Here is a 17598-nt window from a genome sequence, read left to right on the forward strand (position 1 = left end):
CTTCAGAGATACCAACAGCCTTGCCTCTAAAATGGTTGACTGAGAAACCAATATGGACAAAGCAATGGCCTTTAGCTGAGGAAAAGTTACAGGCTTTAGAACAGCTGGTACAAGAACAATTAGATGCTGGACATATAGAAGAATCTACCAGCCCTTGGAATTCTCCCGTATTTGTGGTTAAGAAAAAATCAGGTAAATGGAGAATGGTGACAGATCTCAGGGCCATCAACAAGGTTATTCAACCTATGGGCCCTCTGCAATCTGGAATTCCTTTGCCCTCTTTATTACCAAAAGGATGGCCTCTCATAGTTATTGATTTAAAGGATTGTTTTTTCACTATACCTTTGCAAAAAGAAGATAGAGAAAAATTTGCCTTCACAGTGCCTACTTATAACAATTCTCAACCTTCAAGGAGGTACCACTGAACCATTCTCCCCCAGGGTATGTTAAATAGCCCCTCCCTGTGCCAATATTTTGTGAACCAACCATTGCAAATAATACGCAAGAAATTTCCCAAATCTATAGTATACCATTACATGGACAACATTTTGTTATCCGATTCAAACATGGATACCTTGAACAGACTGTTTGAAGAAATAAAGATACTTTTACCTAAATGGGGATTGCAAGTCTCTCCTGAAAAGATTCAGAAGGGAGATTCTGTTAATTATTTAGGTTATAAAATAGGTTTGCAAAAAATTAAGACACAAAAAGCACAAATTAGGAGAGATCGCCTACGGACTCTTAATGACTTTCAAAGACGGTTAGGAGACATTTCCAGTCTACGACCAGCTATTGGAATAACACCTGATCTAATAATTCATTTGAACAAAACCTTGGATGGTGATAAAGATTTAAACAGTCCCAGAGAATTAACAGCTGAAGCAGAAAAGGAACTGACAATGATTGAGGAAAAATTACAACAGGCACATGTGGACAGGGTGAATCCAGAGCTTGATTGTATTCTCGTCATACTACCATCAAAAATTTCTCCTACAGGAATTTTAATGCAGAGAGATGATATTATTCTGGAATGGATCTTTTTACCACATAAACCAAGTAAGAAACTGAAAACTTATGTGGAAAAAGTCTCTGAGTTAATTATAAAAGGCAAGCTGAGACTTCGTCAACTAGCAGGTATAGACCCAGCAGAAATTATAGTGCCTTTCACTGCTGATGAACTAAAGAAATTATGGGAAGATAACGAACCATGGCAAAGAGCTTGTGCTATTTTTTTGGGAGACATTAATAACAACTATCCAAAAAGCAAGAGGCTTAACTTCATAAAGAGAACTTCTTGGATTCTTCCTCGAATCATCCGTGATGCTCCAATAACTGGAGCCCGTACATTCTATACTGATGCCAATGAATCAGGAAAGGCAGGTTACAAATCAGAAGACTTGGGTAAGGTGGAACAAAGTCCATATAATTCTGTCCAGAAGGCAGAATTATATGCCATTCTTATGGTGCTAAGGGATTTTAAAGAACCTATTAATATAGTCACTGATTCACAATATGCAGAAAGAGTTATTTTACATATTGAAACTGCTGAATTTATACCTGATGATACAGAAGAAACCTCATTGTTTCTCCAGGTTCAAGATTTGATCAGGAACAGGCTTTGCCCTATGTACATAACACACTTCTGATCCCATACGGGTCTGCCACGTCCTCTAGCACAAGGTAATGCAGAAATTGATCAATTATTGATTGGTAGTGTGCTACAAGCCTCTGAATTTCATAAAAAACATCATGTTAATAGCAAAGGTTTGAAGAAAGAGTTTTCAATTACATGGCAACAAGCATAGAAGATTGTAAAGAAATGCCCTACTTGCTCTTTCTTTAAGCAAACACCACTGCCTGCAGGGGCTAATCCAAAGGGCACCCAAAGGAATGAAATCTGGCAGATGGATGTGTTCCACTTTGCAGAATTTGGCAAATTAAAATATGTTCATCACACCATTGACACTTATTCAGGCTTTCAGTTGGCAACTGCTTTAAGTTCAGAAAAAGCTGATTCAGTAATCACCCATTTATTAGAAGTCATGGCTATCATGGGTATACCTACACAAATAAAGACGGATAATGGTCCTGCTTATGTTTCTAGGAAAATGAAATGGTTTTTTGATTATTACAATATCAAGCATGTTACAGGTATTCCATACATTCCTACAGGTCAAGCAGTCATAGAAAGATCAAATCAAACTATAAAGGATATGTTGAACAAACAGAAAGGGGTGGAAAAAACCCCAAGAAATAGGTTACATAATGCTTTGTTAACCTTGAATTTTCTCAACGCTAATGAGAAGGGATCAACAGCTGCAGAAAGACATTGGATAATGGAAAAGTCTACTGAACTACATCAACCAGTTTATTTCAAGGATGTGCTGACCTCACAATGGAAGCCAGGAGATGTGCTACGTTGGGGAAGGGGTTTTGCTCTTATCTCCACAGGTGAGGAAAAATTGTGGATACCGTCAAAATTAATAAAGGTTCGGTTTGAAGAAGAGAAGCCACTTGGAAAAGATAAATAACAATTCTTTCATAAGGATGGCGAACATACTGATGGTAAGAAATACAGATAGGTTGGAGGCAGGGTTCTTTTCTTATCTCCACAGGAAAATACTCATCTTCAAAGAAATTAAGGGACCCTGAATATTTAATTACTGATGGATGGACACATTTTGTAAGTATTAATTTATATATATATATATATATCTTATTAAACATTTCTTTATAAATATATAGTGCTGGTTTTGAAGTTGGACTCTGGCTCAGTCCCTCTCCAATTCCAAGCCTGTTAGTAAGAGAAAAACCCAGAGTTTCTGGAGTTTCTGTCTCATGTCAAGAGCCATGATATGGGACAGAAAGAAATATGAGTTTAGAAAACATCTTTGCTTTTCTTCATATCTATCATACTTTTCATTGAATATATCTATCATGCCTTTCATTGAATATATATATGTATGTCTATATGATTAATGTTTAAGTTTTTCATCATGAACAATGAGTTTTTCCTGAAGTGACATTTGAAGTTTCCAGGAAGAAGATGGGGCCCCACAACAACAACTCTACCTGGTTGATATGACGTCATGACACTGATAGCGCTACTACAAGACCTGTTTTGGATACCAGCTGCACAAGACAATCCCAACTTGGTTAGCTGAAATGATGCACATCTTGTACAACATTCTGGCCAGACCTCCACAAAATACTCAGAGACTATTTGCAATTTTAAAAGACATTGATCTTGAAATTTAACCATCATTTTACTTTCACAGGATCCCCAGAAAGAACGTCGCCCCCATGACAGCTGGAAGTAATTCTAGAGGACGACGTCCCCTCTCCCAGTAAAATTTACCCCTGGGTTTAGGGACATCATTTAGGGGTTGGGAGGTTGGGGGAGGAATTTTATAAGCTCAGGGATCATTTCAAAAAAAAAAAAGAAAAAAAAGAGGTAATGATGGGATAATAGATTTATAATTGTGAGTTACTGCTTTTAGACAAATACATTGGTATAGATTCTTGTATATTGATACAAAGTTAAATTATATTGACTATTGTATGCATGCATGTTTCTATCTCTGTTTAAAACATTTTTATGTATTGACATATATTGTATTGATAAACATATATAGTATATATTTACCATATTGCAGTGTACATTTCTATTTCTGATTAAGATACTTATTTAATGTTTGTGTATTGATATATTTTTACCATATTGCAATGTATATTTGTACAGTGTTTATATTTGGAGGTCATTATCCTCATTTGTTACACAGTTGTTTATTTTCTTAGTCTTTAAGTTAGATAGATATTGAGAATTATATAGATAAATAGTCATCTAAGTTTGTCATTTATAATTAGACTAATCAGGTTCTCTAGATATATAGAGGTTATACTCAGTATAGATAGATAATCTTCGACCTTTTCAAAGAGCTGTAGAAAATGGCCTTTAATCTAACTCAGAGTTTCGTGATAGTGAGACACAATTGCTCCTGGCAACACCGCTCTATTCCCCAGAGAATGTTGAGCACCAAAGACACTCCACCTGGAGCCTTTCTATTTGGCAGAACTGGCCTTTGGGCAAAGAAATGCCCATACCTCAACCACTGACAGAGATACAGAGCGTGCATCAATGGATAAAACAGGACTGTCATATCCTGCCAAGACAGGGAAAGATAGTTTTGAAAAGTTCCTTGCCTTTAATAATGGTATGTCAGTTATGTTAGACCTTAGCCAAAATTGGTTGACTCAGGCATTACTGATATGCTCGCTATGCATCCAGAGATAGTCATTAGACACTGGAGATGGCATAGGTGTGCTTGGTTCTGGAGAACTCACCAGGGAAATATGTTGTAGGAGCTTCCTGGCCACAGTTTGACCAGTGTGAGAAATGATGCTGACCCATATGGATTTGGAGAACTCACCAGGCAAACCAGTGTTAGTTCTCTACAACCACAGCTACAAGCTATGAGTAGAGATGATGCAGGTAGGCTTTGTTTTGGAAGAACATCTGGAAAACTGTGGCAGCAACTTAGTAAGCAGAGGTAAGACTGGGAGTATCCTTATAAAGCTGTAGGGTGACATGATTGAGGTAACACCACAAAAACCAGGATACCATTTGCCAACAGATGAGTAACTCCAGTGACTGACTGACTCACCTGAACTATCTCTGAGAGCGTGGAAAAAGATGTGGCAGGGTTATTTGGAGCTCATCAAAGAAATCTGACAAGCAATGTGTCCGTTAGGAAGCATTTCTGGAAATAAAGAGATGGAGTGGGCAAGTTCCGTTCAGTGAGCATTAAACAGAGAACTCCACAAAAGGGAATTTACATGGGTAGCATTATTAGAAGATGTTCTTTGTACCTCAAAACATAAAACTGTTGTGAGTTCTGTCCATATAGAATTAGACCAATGGACCTGGCAATATAGAATCAAGGCCTGAGAGGAAGCTTCCAGGTAGTATCATGAAGAAAAATTCCTGCACAATCTCTGAGTCCAAGGCTAGTACATGGACAAGTGAGATGGTGCCAGTGTGCTTTGTTCTGGGGGATCTGATTTTGGAAAACTTTTGCAGAATTTATATGAGTTAGGAATTGCAGTGAGTGGATGTCTCTGTACAAATATATGTCATGTCAATGCCAACTGAAAAATCTAATCTTGGATATGTGCATCTAGACCCAGCGTTAGAAACTGGAGATGGTGCATGGGTGCTTGGTTTCAACATAATAGAAATGGGGAACTATTGCCATTGAGTCAAGACAAGATGTAAACATGGGAGTGAGCAAATGTCTTTCGTGTATATAGATCTGGTATTATCAACAGGAAAAAAAGATTTCATACAGACCTGGGTTGGGAATATGGACCAGAAACAGTAGGTCTTGGTTCTTGTATAACCTACCAAGAAAAGCTGGTGTAGGAGATACATGACTATATCCAGTCATGTAGTCATGTAAATAGTTCAGGAGTGGTCATCAGGCAAGTCCAGTGTACATATGACCTGTGAACCAAGAGATATACCTATCTTACACTATAAAGTTGTCACAGGAAGGTTTGGTCATAGAGGAACTCACCAATGAAATCCAGTGTTGCACACATATGACTGGAGACCAACCTGGATACAGAGATGACACAGATGGGAAAGGATATAAGGAGACTACCAGATGAGGCAGGGACGTGGTCTAAACATTTAGACCCAAACCTTGGAGTGTGAATGGAGTAGAGCAGAACTTGTGTCTAAGAACAGAAAACAAGGAAGTCTAATATAGGTAGTGATATATACTAATACCCCAGTGATGCCTGGAATCAAGACATGGCACTGGAGGATGAGGATCAAGATTGTTCATAAAGAGCATCCATGTGTAATCTTCACATTCTTGGCTAGGCCTCTTAGTATAGAGAATACACATGTGGGCTCTGTTGCGGGAGGTCCTTCCGCTCCTCCAGCCTATAGCCGCTGAGATACCAGCCCATTGGGGCGTGGTCTCTCTCCCTTTAAAAAAGCGGCCACTTCCCTCTCCTCTCTCTCTTCATTTCCTGCTCCGCTTCTGGCGACTAGACTCCCTTCCTGGTTGCGCAGAGGGCTGTTGTCTGGGACAGTGATCTGTAAGTTTTTTCCCCTTTAAATAAATACCACCCTATTAATCATAATTCCAAACTGATGTGGCATTGTTTGTGACACTGTTCATTTCTTCTATTCCAATTTGGTATGATGGACCATGCCCTCCTGAAGGGTTGCAGTGAACATCTTCAGAAAATTGCTTCGCTCAACTGCCAACTGAGATGAAACTAGCACACAGGTTATACCATGAAAGACCTAATTAATGACGCCCCCATTCAGCAGGAAGTAGTTTGGAGAGAAATAACTGCGCCCATATTCCCAAAAAATGTTTATAAATGTTCTTTTACATTTAAAGGGGGATATGATATAGATATAAATAATTTGCATTAGTATAGATTTTGCTTTATTGATAGAGATTTAAGGTCAATTTTGTTATATGTATAAGTGTTTCAGATTTTGATTAAGGTATTGTGATTGTGTAGTTCATTTAAATATGTAATGTATAATTAGGAAATATAGGTTGTTGATGGATAATCATAAATAATAGTCAAGTTTGTAGTCATGTTAGTTAAGATTTTCTAGATGTGCATAGATATATTTTAGATAGACATTCTTCATGTCTTTCAAATATTACAGAATAGGACATTTAATGTTTTAATAACTGAGGACTTTTCATGACAATGAGACACTCTGCTCCTGGCAGCACCAATCTACTTCAAGAGGAAGATGGGCATCGAAGAGGCACCTTATGGAGTTTGATAGCCATTTGGGCAAGAAACTGCTCTTGCCTGGACTATTGTGTGGGCCCATATTTCGATATGGCACAAAAGCCATTAGCCCGGTCCGAGCTGACCATGTAGCTCTGCAGACAAGCTGTCTCTGCCCTTAACAAAGGCCAGGATGCCTGCTCCTAGCTTCTTTTGTTAAAATGTGGATTACCTGAGAAGAGATGTTAGACTGAAGCTGATGACTTAAGAGTTCAGGTATTTGGTGCTTCCTTCCTTTTGTAATTTGGAAGGGTGTCTTATAGAGATGCTAATTCATTGCCTACCTGACTGCTAGATGCGGATGTGACTTGAGCCAAGGCACCTGGTTGCCTAGGTGATGGCGTAATTGGTTTTCCCCCTCCCTGCTCAATTTGGTGTGGGTATATAAAATGTTTGGAGAATAAACGGCGATCTGGCCATTTTCCATGATGACGGTGTAAGCTGTGTCAGTTCTTTTCCTCGTGACTCCATTCCAGCCGGTTTGAGGAATTAGGGAGTTTATGTTGAACCCTCACGGGCCACGACACTATTGCATAAACTGGATGCAGAGAACCCGCAGAGAGAGGACTACTGAACTTGCCTAAGGTGAGATGATCTTTCGGGGTTCCTGATTCATGAAAGAGTCTGCGAGACATTCTACAGGACACAACAGATAGTGACTGAACTGACTTTGAATTTTCCTGCTTTACGGAAATGTCTGCTGGATACCATGGGCCTGAAGGCTGAAGATGGATGCCCCAACGATGCAGAGGAACTTTGGGTGACTGTCCAGGCAGCGAGATGTCTGTCATTTCTAGAGTTTTAAAAGTTGCTTTTTTTCTTGTTTGCTTAGGTAGTAGTGTATCTTTCTGGAGTCTTTGATGGAGTTAAGAATAGTAAGTTATAGTTATAGTTTTCCTTATTTATGATAAAGATTATTGTAACTTTTACTTGATAACTGTTTTGTTATATGTAATTTTGCTATGTTAAAGTTAAAGTCTTTTTTTTGTTTAAACAGAAAAAGGAGAAATGATGGAGGAAGGTCATTGGCTAATAAAGGAATTGCCTTGGCCCATTTTATTGGTTAGAGGATAGGTGGGAGGAGTAAACAGAACAGAACTCTGGGAGGAAGAGGAAGTGAAGTCAGTCTCGAGAGCTCTCCTCTCGGGAGCAGACGCCTGAGAGAGATGCCATGCCCCGCTCCCGGGATGAAGCTCCGACCGAGGATGGACATAGGCTAGAATCTCCCCGGTAAGTGCACCTTGGGGTTCTACACACAGATGATTAGAAATGGGCTAAATTAATATGTGAGAATTAGCCTAGAAGAGAATGGGCCAAGCAGTATTTAAAAGAATACAGTGTCCGTGTAATTATTTCGGGGCATGAGCTAGCCGGGCAGGCGGCTGGGGTGTTGGGGACGCAGCCCCGCCGCCCTATTACTACTTCAATGCCTTCCCCTGGTGCCCAACGTTAGGACCTCTCCTTCCCCCACTCAGCTGCCCGCCGCGAGTTTGGCTTGGCCTGAGCCCTCCCTTCCTCAGCCACGGCCTGTGCCTTGCGGCAGCTGTGTGATCTGTGTCTTGTGCGTGGAGCCAGCAGTTTAATATAAATTATCACGCACTGGCTTTTCTTGCTGCAATTCTTTATATATTTGTTTTAGACACCTCAGATTGACTTCAGTTCCCCACATACCCTATCGTCTGCCTCCCCACGTGGATTTAAACTCCACAGGCCTGCATAGTCTCTGCCTGTGTGGTTAGCTCTTTTCTGAGTCATTTTTAAATCTCCCTTGCAAGCACAGCTCTTAAGTGGCACGAACCAGAGCACGCGGTTGCTGGTTGCCGAAAGCTGCAACCCCTCAGGGTGACACTGTCACGTGGAGGCATACACGGCTTCCAGGTTACTCTTCTCTACCCCTGGATTCTGGGTTTATGGTTTAGTGTACGGAATTGATTTAATTACATTTACTTTGTTGAGGAACTTGCATTTCCCAATTTTTAAAAAATACTAGGCGGGGGCTGGAGAGATGGCTCAGAGGTTAAGAGCACCGACTGCTCTTCCAGAGGTCCTGAGTTCAATTCCCAGCAACCACATGGTGGCTCACAACCATCTGTAATGAGATCTGGTGCCCTCTTCTGGCATGCGGGCATACATGGAGGCCGAACACTGTGTACATAATAAATAAATAAATAAATCTTTAAAAAAAAAAATACTAGGCGGACTCTGAAAGAGGACCTTGTTTTCGTCACGACTTGGCAACAGCGCCACCTGCTGGATAATAGGTAATATGGCAGTTTTCGTTTCCAACACAAATTTTACTGTTCTGGTTACCAATACAGTGGGTTATATCATGCAAGGTTTATATGACTATGGAGATGACTTAATTTACTGGTTACTAGGTTTCAGTATTCTTTTGCATATTCTATCATTTGGGAAGAATATGCCACTCCTAAGAACCATACAATCTTTACTAGAAACTCATGCAGGTCAGGAGATTCAGGATTCAAAAGAGACAATATTAAAGACAATAATAAAAAGACTTGAAATGATTGAAGAAATGATTGGAGCTGGTGAACAGAGTAATAAGGCACAAGGACAGGATACAATGCCAACACCAGCTATTAGAACTGGCTTACCCAAGGTTTTAGCGGCATACCCTATACTTAATTCTGACAAAGCGTCAACTTCTAAAGGCTCAAAGGGAGTCAGAGAAGCTAGATGGACGCAATGGCAATGAATGATCTAAAAGAAATTAAGCAATCTATTGTTAATTTTGGCTTGCACTCTGCATATGTAAAGGAAATGATAAGGACTTGGGCTTCTAATGCTAGAGCTATCCCCCATGATTTCCATCAGTTAGTGTCTGCAGTTTTAGATAATGGACCTTCCTTGATGTTTGGAATTTATTTCAGAGAAGAATCCAAACACATGGAACAGCAAGGAAGAGCAAAAGGTGTTGAGGTTTCCCAAGATCAAATTCTCGGTGCAGGAGAATATGCTGATCCACAGGTCCAAGCTCTTTATGACAATGAAGTACTGTGTCTACATCACCAAGCAGCTTTAAATGCTTGGAATAGGATACAAGATCCAGCAAAAAGGGTTGAATCATATACCAGAATTAGGCAGGGACAGAGAAAACCCTTTATTGACTTTTTGCAAAGATTAATTAAGGCTCTGGACATAGGGGTAACAGACCCAGAAGCTTGATGAATACTTCTTGAATCTCTAGCTTTTGAGAATGCAAACATAGAATGCAAAAAGATAATTGGGCCTTTAAAGTCTAGATCAGCACCTTTGGCTGAATGGATTCAGCATACGATGATTGTTGAGACGTTTAACTATAATGATGAATCTTGGGGAGGAAAAGCGATTTCCAAAGCAATGAGGAGACATCAAACTGCCAGGTGTTTTAATTGTGGTAAATTAGGACATCTGAAAAGGTATTGCAGGCACAGAATTTCTAGGAATAATATCTCCTCTGGGAATGACAAAAATAGGAGACCTAGGCCTTCAGGTATATGTAGGAGATGCAGTAAAGGCCGACATTGGTCCAACGAATGCAGGTCAACAACAGACAAACAAGGCAACCCGATACCATCAGGAAACTCCTTGAGGGGCCTTTTGCAGGACCCCAAGCCAACAGTGGCCCAGTCATTCCCAGTCACAGTGGAGAATGTGCCACACCAAGAAAATTAAAAGCTCCAATTTCTGCTGAAAAAAGTAATACTGGTCTAAATGATGAATTACGTGTGGAGGATGAGTCAAAAAAAAAAAAACCCAGTAGGGCAGAGTAAACATATATTCTGGCAGACTTCTATTAATGATCAAAGACCAAAGTTATGAGTCTGTATAAATGGCACTTTTATTGAAGGCTTATTAGACACAGGTGCGGATATAAGAATCATTCCTCCAGAATCTTGGCATCCGAATTGGCCTCTTCAAGAGGTAGATGTTCAGTTCCTGGGAATTGGAACCCTATCTCGTGTAAAACAAAGCACAAGATGGGTTGAATGCATAGGGCAAGAAGGGCAAATAGGAAGACTAAGGCCATATATAGCCAATATTGCGATAAATTTATGGGGCCATGACCTGCTACAGCAATGGAATACCCAGATTAAAATTCCTGTAGTTCAAGGAACTCATAATTCTGGGAAAGATATGATGAGGTATTATGGAAAAATAGTCACCAGCCATTCAGGCTGTATAAGAGCATACAGCAAATAACAAACCTTTAGAGGTACCAACAGCCCCACCTTTAAAATGGCTAACTAAGAAGCCAATATGGATCAAACAGTGGCCTCTAGCTGAAGATAAAACTACAGGCATTGGAACAGCTGGTGCAAGAGCAACTAGATGCTCACCATATTGAAGAATCAACCAGCCCTCGGAATTCTCCTGTGTTTGTTGTAAAAAAGAAATCTGGTAAATGGAGAATGGTGACAGATCTAAGAGCTGTCAACAAAGTAATTCAACCTATGGGCCCACTACAATCTGGAATTCCTTTTCCTTCTGTTACCAAAAGGATGGCCTCTTATAGCTATTGATTTGAAAGACTGTTTTTTCACTATACCATTACAAGGAAAGGATAGAGAAAATTTTGCCTTCACAGTGCCTACTTATAATAATTCTCAGCCTAATAGGAGATATCAATGGACTGTCCTCCCACAGGGTATGCTCAATAGTCCTACATTGTGTCAATATTTTGAAAGTAAGCCATTGGAAATAATTCGTAAACAATTCCCCAAGTCCATAATTTATCATTACATGGATGACATCTTGCTATCTGATTCAATTAAAGATACTTTAGAAAGGATGTTTAAAGAAGTAAAGAAAGTCTTGCCTAGGTGGGGATTACAAATTGCCCCTGAAAAGATTCAAAGAGGAAATTCTATTAATTACCTAGGTTACAGAATAGGGTTAGAGAAAATTAAAACGCAAAAGGCACAAATTAGGAGAGACCAGTTAAAGACTCTTAATGACTTCCAAAGATTGTTAGGAGACATTTCCAGTCTACGACCAACTGTTGGGATAACACCTGATCTAATAGTTCATTTAAACAAAACGTTAGATGGTGATAAAGATTTGAATAGTCCAAGAAAACTGACAGCTGAGGCAGAAAAGGAACTGACAATGATTGAGGAAAAATTACAGGAGGCACATGTGGATAGGGTGAACCCAAATCTTAGCTGCATCCTAGTCATATTGCCTTCCATAATTTCTCCTACAGGGATTCTAATGCAGAGGGAAGATATTATTTTAGAGTGGATATTTATACCTAATAAACCAAGTAAAAAATTAAAAAGTTATGTGGAAAAAGTCTCTGAATTAATTATAAAAGGTAAGCTGAGACTTCGTCAACTAGCAGGTATAGACCCAGCAGAAATTATAGTGCCTTTTACTACTGAAGAAATAAAAAAGTTATGGGAAGACAATGAACCATGGCAAAGAGCTTGTGCTAATTTTTGGGGAGAAATTAATAGCAACTATCCCAAAAGTGGTAGACTTAACCTCATAAAAAGAACTTCTTGGATTCTTCCTAGAATTGTACGTGATGCTCCAATAACTGGAGGCCGTTCTATACTGATGCAAATAAATCAGGGAAAGCAGGTTACAATTCAGATGAATTGAGTAAGGTGGAACAAAGCCCTTATAATTCTGTCCAGAAGGCAGAATTATATGCCATTCTTATGTTGCTAACGGATTTTAAAGAACCTCTTAATATAGTTACAGATTCACAATATGCAGAAAGAGTTATCTTGCATATTGAAACTGCTGAATTTATACCAGATGACACAGAGTTGACTTCCTTGTTTATCCAGGTACAAGACATAATCAGGAACAGGCTTTGTCCGATGTACATAACACACATCCGGTCCCATACAGGTCTGCCTGGTCCTCTAGCCCAAGGCAACGCTGAGATTGATCAATTATTGATTGGAAGTGTGTTGCAGGCCTCAGAATTTCATAAGAAAGCATCATGTCAATAGTAAAGGCCTAAAGAAAGAATTCTCCATTACTTGGCAACAAGGTAAGAACATTATAAGGAGATGTCCTACTTGTTCTTTCTATAATCAAACACCGTTGCCTGCAGGGAGTAACCCAAAGGGTACTAAGAGAAATGAAATCTGGCAGATAGATGTGTTCCACTTTCTGGAATTTGGTAAATTAAAATATGTACACCACACCATAGACACGTATTCAGGTTTTCAATGGGCTACTGCCCTGAGCTCAGAAAAGGCTGATTCAGTAATCACACATTTATTGGAAGTTATGGCCATCATGGGTATACCTGCACAAATAAAGACAGATAATGGTCCAGCATATGTATCTAACAAAAGAAATGCTTTTTTGATTATTATAATATAAAACACATTACAGGTATACCAAATAATCCTACAGGTCAGGCAGTTATAGAAAGATCAAATCGTACTATGAAGGATATGCGGAACAAACAGAAAGGGATCGAAAATACCCCAATAAATAGATTACATAATGCTTTATTAACCTTGAATTTTCTTAACGCTAATGAGAAAAGAATGACAGCAGCAGAAAGACATTGGATAATGGAAAAGTCTGCTGAACTAAATCAACCGATTTATTTCAAAGATGTGCTGACCTTTCAATGGAAGCCAGGAGATGTGCTACATTGGGGAAGGGGTTTTGCTCTTGTTTCCACAGGAGAAGAAAATTTATGGATACCATCAAAATTAATAAAGTTTCGATTTGAAGAGGAGAAATCTCTTGGGAAGGAGAAATGACAACTCATCCACAATGATGATATTCATACTGGTGGTAAGAGAAACATATAGAATGGGGGCAGGGTTCTGTTCTTATCTCCACAGGAAAACACTCATCTTTGAAAAATTCAAGGGACCCTGGGTGTTTGGATACCAACAGATGGAAAAATACCTGCCCAATAAGAAATATCAAGAAAACTGAATGGCTTATGTAAGTAAAATATATTAAACCATATTTCTAAATTTATAAAGCTGGTTTTGAAGTTGTACTCTGGCTCAGTCCCTCTCCAATTCCAAGCTTATTAGTAAGAGAAAAACCCAGAGTTTCTGGAGTTTCTGTCTCATGTCAAGAGCCATGATATGGGACAGAAAGAAATATGAGTTTAGAAAACATCTTTGCTTTTCTTCATATCTATCATACTTTTCATTGAATATATCTATCATGCCTTTCCGTGAATATATATGTATATATATATATATATATATATATATATATATATGTCTATATATGTCTATATTATTAATGTTTAAGTTTTTCACAATGAACAAGGAGTTTTTTCTGAAGTGACATTTGAAGTTTACAGGAAGAAGATGGGGCCCAATAACAACAACTCTACCTGGTTGATATGACGTCATGATACTGATAGGGCTACTACAAGACCTGCTTTGGGTACCAGCTGCACAAGATGATCCCAACTTGGTTAGCTGAAATGGTGCACATCTTGTACAACATTCTGGCTAGACCTCCACAAAATACTCAGAGACTATTTGCAATTTTAAAAGACATTGATCTTGAAATTTAACCATCATTTTACTTTCACAGGATCCCCCAGAAAGAACGTCGCCCCCATAACAGCTGGATGTAATTCTAGAGGACGACATCCCTTTCCCAGTAAAATTTACCCCTGGGTTTAGGGACATCATTTAGGGGTTGGAAGGTTGTGGGAGGAATTTTATAAGCTCAGGGATCATTTTGGGAAAAAAAGAGGGATGATGGGATAATAGATTTATAATTGTGAGTTACTGTTTTTAGACAAATATATTGGTATTGATTCTTGTATATTGATACAAAGTTAAGTTATATTGACTATTGTATGCATGCATGTTTCTTCCTCTGTTTAAAACATTTTTTATGTATTGACATATATTGTATTGATATATATATAGTATATATTTACCATATTGCAGTGTACATTTCTACCTCTGATTAAGATACTTATATATTGTTTGTGTATTGATATATATTTACCATATTGCAATGTATATTTGTACAGTGTTTATATTTGGAGGTCATTATCCTCATTTGTTACACAGTTGTTTATTGTCTTAGTCTTTAAGTTAGATAGATATTGAGAATTATATAGATTAATAGTCATCTAAGTTTGTCATTTATAATTAGACTAATCAGGTTCTTTAGATAAATAGAGATTATACTCAGTATAGAAAGATAGTCTTCAACCTCTTCAAAGAGTTGTAGAAAAATGGCCTTTAATCTAAGTCAGAGTTTCGTGATAGTGAGACAGAATTCCTCCTGGCAGCACCTATCTATTCCCGAGAGAATGTTGAGCACCAAAGACACTCCACCTGGAGCCTTTCTTTTTGGCAGAACTGGCCTTGGGGCAATGAAATGCCCATACCTCAACCACTGACAGAGATACAGAGCATGCATCAATGGATAAAACAGGGCTGTCATATCCTGCCAAGACAGGGTAAGATAGTTTTGAAAAGTTGCCTGCCTTTGAAAAATGGTTTGTCAGTTATGTTAGGCCTTAGCCAAAGTTGTTTGCTTCAACGCTGCAAACATGACTTTAGGTGATTGCCCAGGTAGCTAGTTGTCTCTGTGATTTGTTGCATGTTTTGGAAGTTGTTTTACTGAACTTCCTAATTACCCAGGTAACATTATTTCCTTTCTCAGATCTTCAATGGGGTTGAAGACTGTATAAATGTAGTTACTTTTCTCTCATGACTTGGCCAAGTTATTTATTATACAAGACCTTAGCTAGTTAGAATAGGATATTTGTACTTATTGTATATAATTTTGTAGTAGGTTTAGAACTCTCTTACTTAAACAAAAGGGGGAGGTGTTGTGGGAGGTCCTTCTGCTCCTCCAGCCTATAGCCGCTGAGATACCAGCCCATTGGGGTGTGGTCTCTCTCCCTTTAAAAAAGCAGCCACTTCCCTCTCCTCTCTCTCTTCATTTCCTGCTCCGCTTCCGGTGACTAGACTCCCTTCCTGGTTGTGCAGAGGGCTGTTGTCTGAGACGGTGATCTGTAAGTTTTTTCCCCTTTAAATAAATACCACCCTATTAATCATAATTCCAAACTGGTGTGGCATTGTTTGTGACTTACACCTTCAGGGCTCACTACTGGGGGGACTCACCAGGAAATTCTGGGTGACTAGTGACAGAAATGGAACAGTAAGCAGTGTCCTGGAATGCAACTATCTGGAATCCCATCATGCAACGTTGAGACGGGACCTGCCCATCAGAAACAGAAGAGAGAGTATGAGGATGACATGGGCAAACTAGAGGCTGGAAGAACCAATAGAGATAAATAGATGCGGAAGCTGCAAGAAAGGATCTACATCTGGGAGTGTGTGAATAGTGTGAACAGGAGACATGAAGGAAAGCTTTTCAGGCAAAGTTCATGAGCAATCTGTATCCAAGGTTATGCCTCAGAGTGTGGATGTGGAATGTGTATCTTGATTCCAGAGGAATTAGCCAGTGAAAGTCAGTGCATGATCTTATATGACCAGATGTAGCCTGGCATGGTGACGATGGCATTGGAAATGGAGATTCTTCAGAGCTCAACAGAAATGACCATGGCTGAACTGCTTAAATTATTGCAAAGAACATAATTGGGCTTAATTCTGGAGAAACTTACCAGAGAAAGCAGGGCATAAGCTTCACACAGCTCATATTGAGGGAACTCAGGTCAGAAATCAAGGAAGGAACCTAGAGGCAGAAGCTGAATGAAGCGGGGAAGACTGGGGAATGCTGCTGAAAGTCTTGCTCTCCAGAAGGACCTGGCTTGCCTTCCTGTACAACTCAGGACCACCTCTCAGGTTAGGTACTACCCACAGAGAGCTCAACCCTCCCAAGCCAAACACAGCTCAAGAGAGTGCTCAGCAGTCTTTCTTCCAGACAAGCTTCATAGAGAAATGATCTCAGTGGAGGTTCCTTCTCAGATGACTTTAGTTGGTGTCAGGTTAACAAAACAATGACCAGAATGGTGAAGTTTCACCACACCAGGCTGAAGAACTTGGCAGCAGGATCCCCGTGATATGGATTGATTCTGTTGAAAAGAACTTTGCAAGGTGATAAGGTTACCAAGATCTAGTAACATGGTGTGAGGGCCTCTAAGGCAAGGCAATGTGTCAGAACTGTAGATACTGCAAAGAAGCCTAGAGAGGCCCCTGCATGAAGCTGTGAAGGTGGAGTCTGTGCTGCAGTGGAAACACCAGGATGGTGGAGATGCCAGAAACTTGAGGTACCTATCATGGGATGCAGCATTGTGTGGTACAGACAGCTCAAGAAAGAGGCTGCAGGCTATAGCCAGCAGAGAAGGAAAGTCAGGGCTCTTTAAATCCTTTGAAGGCATAATGACTGTTTCAAATCACTACATTGCTGATGCAGAGCTGATTAATTCTGCTTTTGCCCTCATGGATATAGGCTTTTTTTATCAGCCTGATCTATGCTTGCTGTTTTCCCATTTTTCCATTTTGGATCAAAATAGTCATTTTCTTATCATTTTATATCAGAAAAATGCCAACTTTCTTATGATTGTTCAAGATCTTACTGTTGAAATACTGCCCTCAGTCCCAAATGCAATTTTAGAATTTCTAATATCTTAGGACTGTTAAAATTTATAAATTACTTTAGAATAAATTTATTAAATATTTCTCCACATGGGAATCTGGTTTCTTTTCTGTGTTGAGGTGCCAGTTTACTTACATTCTTTCACCTTGTATTTGTCTTACTCATTTATATAACTTGCATTTCTCCAGTACTCTTGAATGTTAATGCCTGTTTACTATTTCTGAACACATG

This window comes from Microtus oregoni, unplaced genomic scaffold (assembly GCF_018167655.1).
Source record: "Microtus oregoni isolate MIOR12 unplaced genomic scaffold, Mior012 000099F_ref0000060, whole genome shotgun sequence".
NCBI lineage: Eukaryota > Metazoa > Chordata > Mammalia > Rodentia > Cricetidae > Microtus > Microtus oregoni.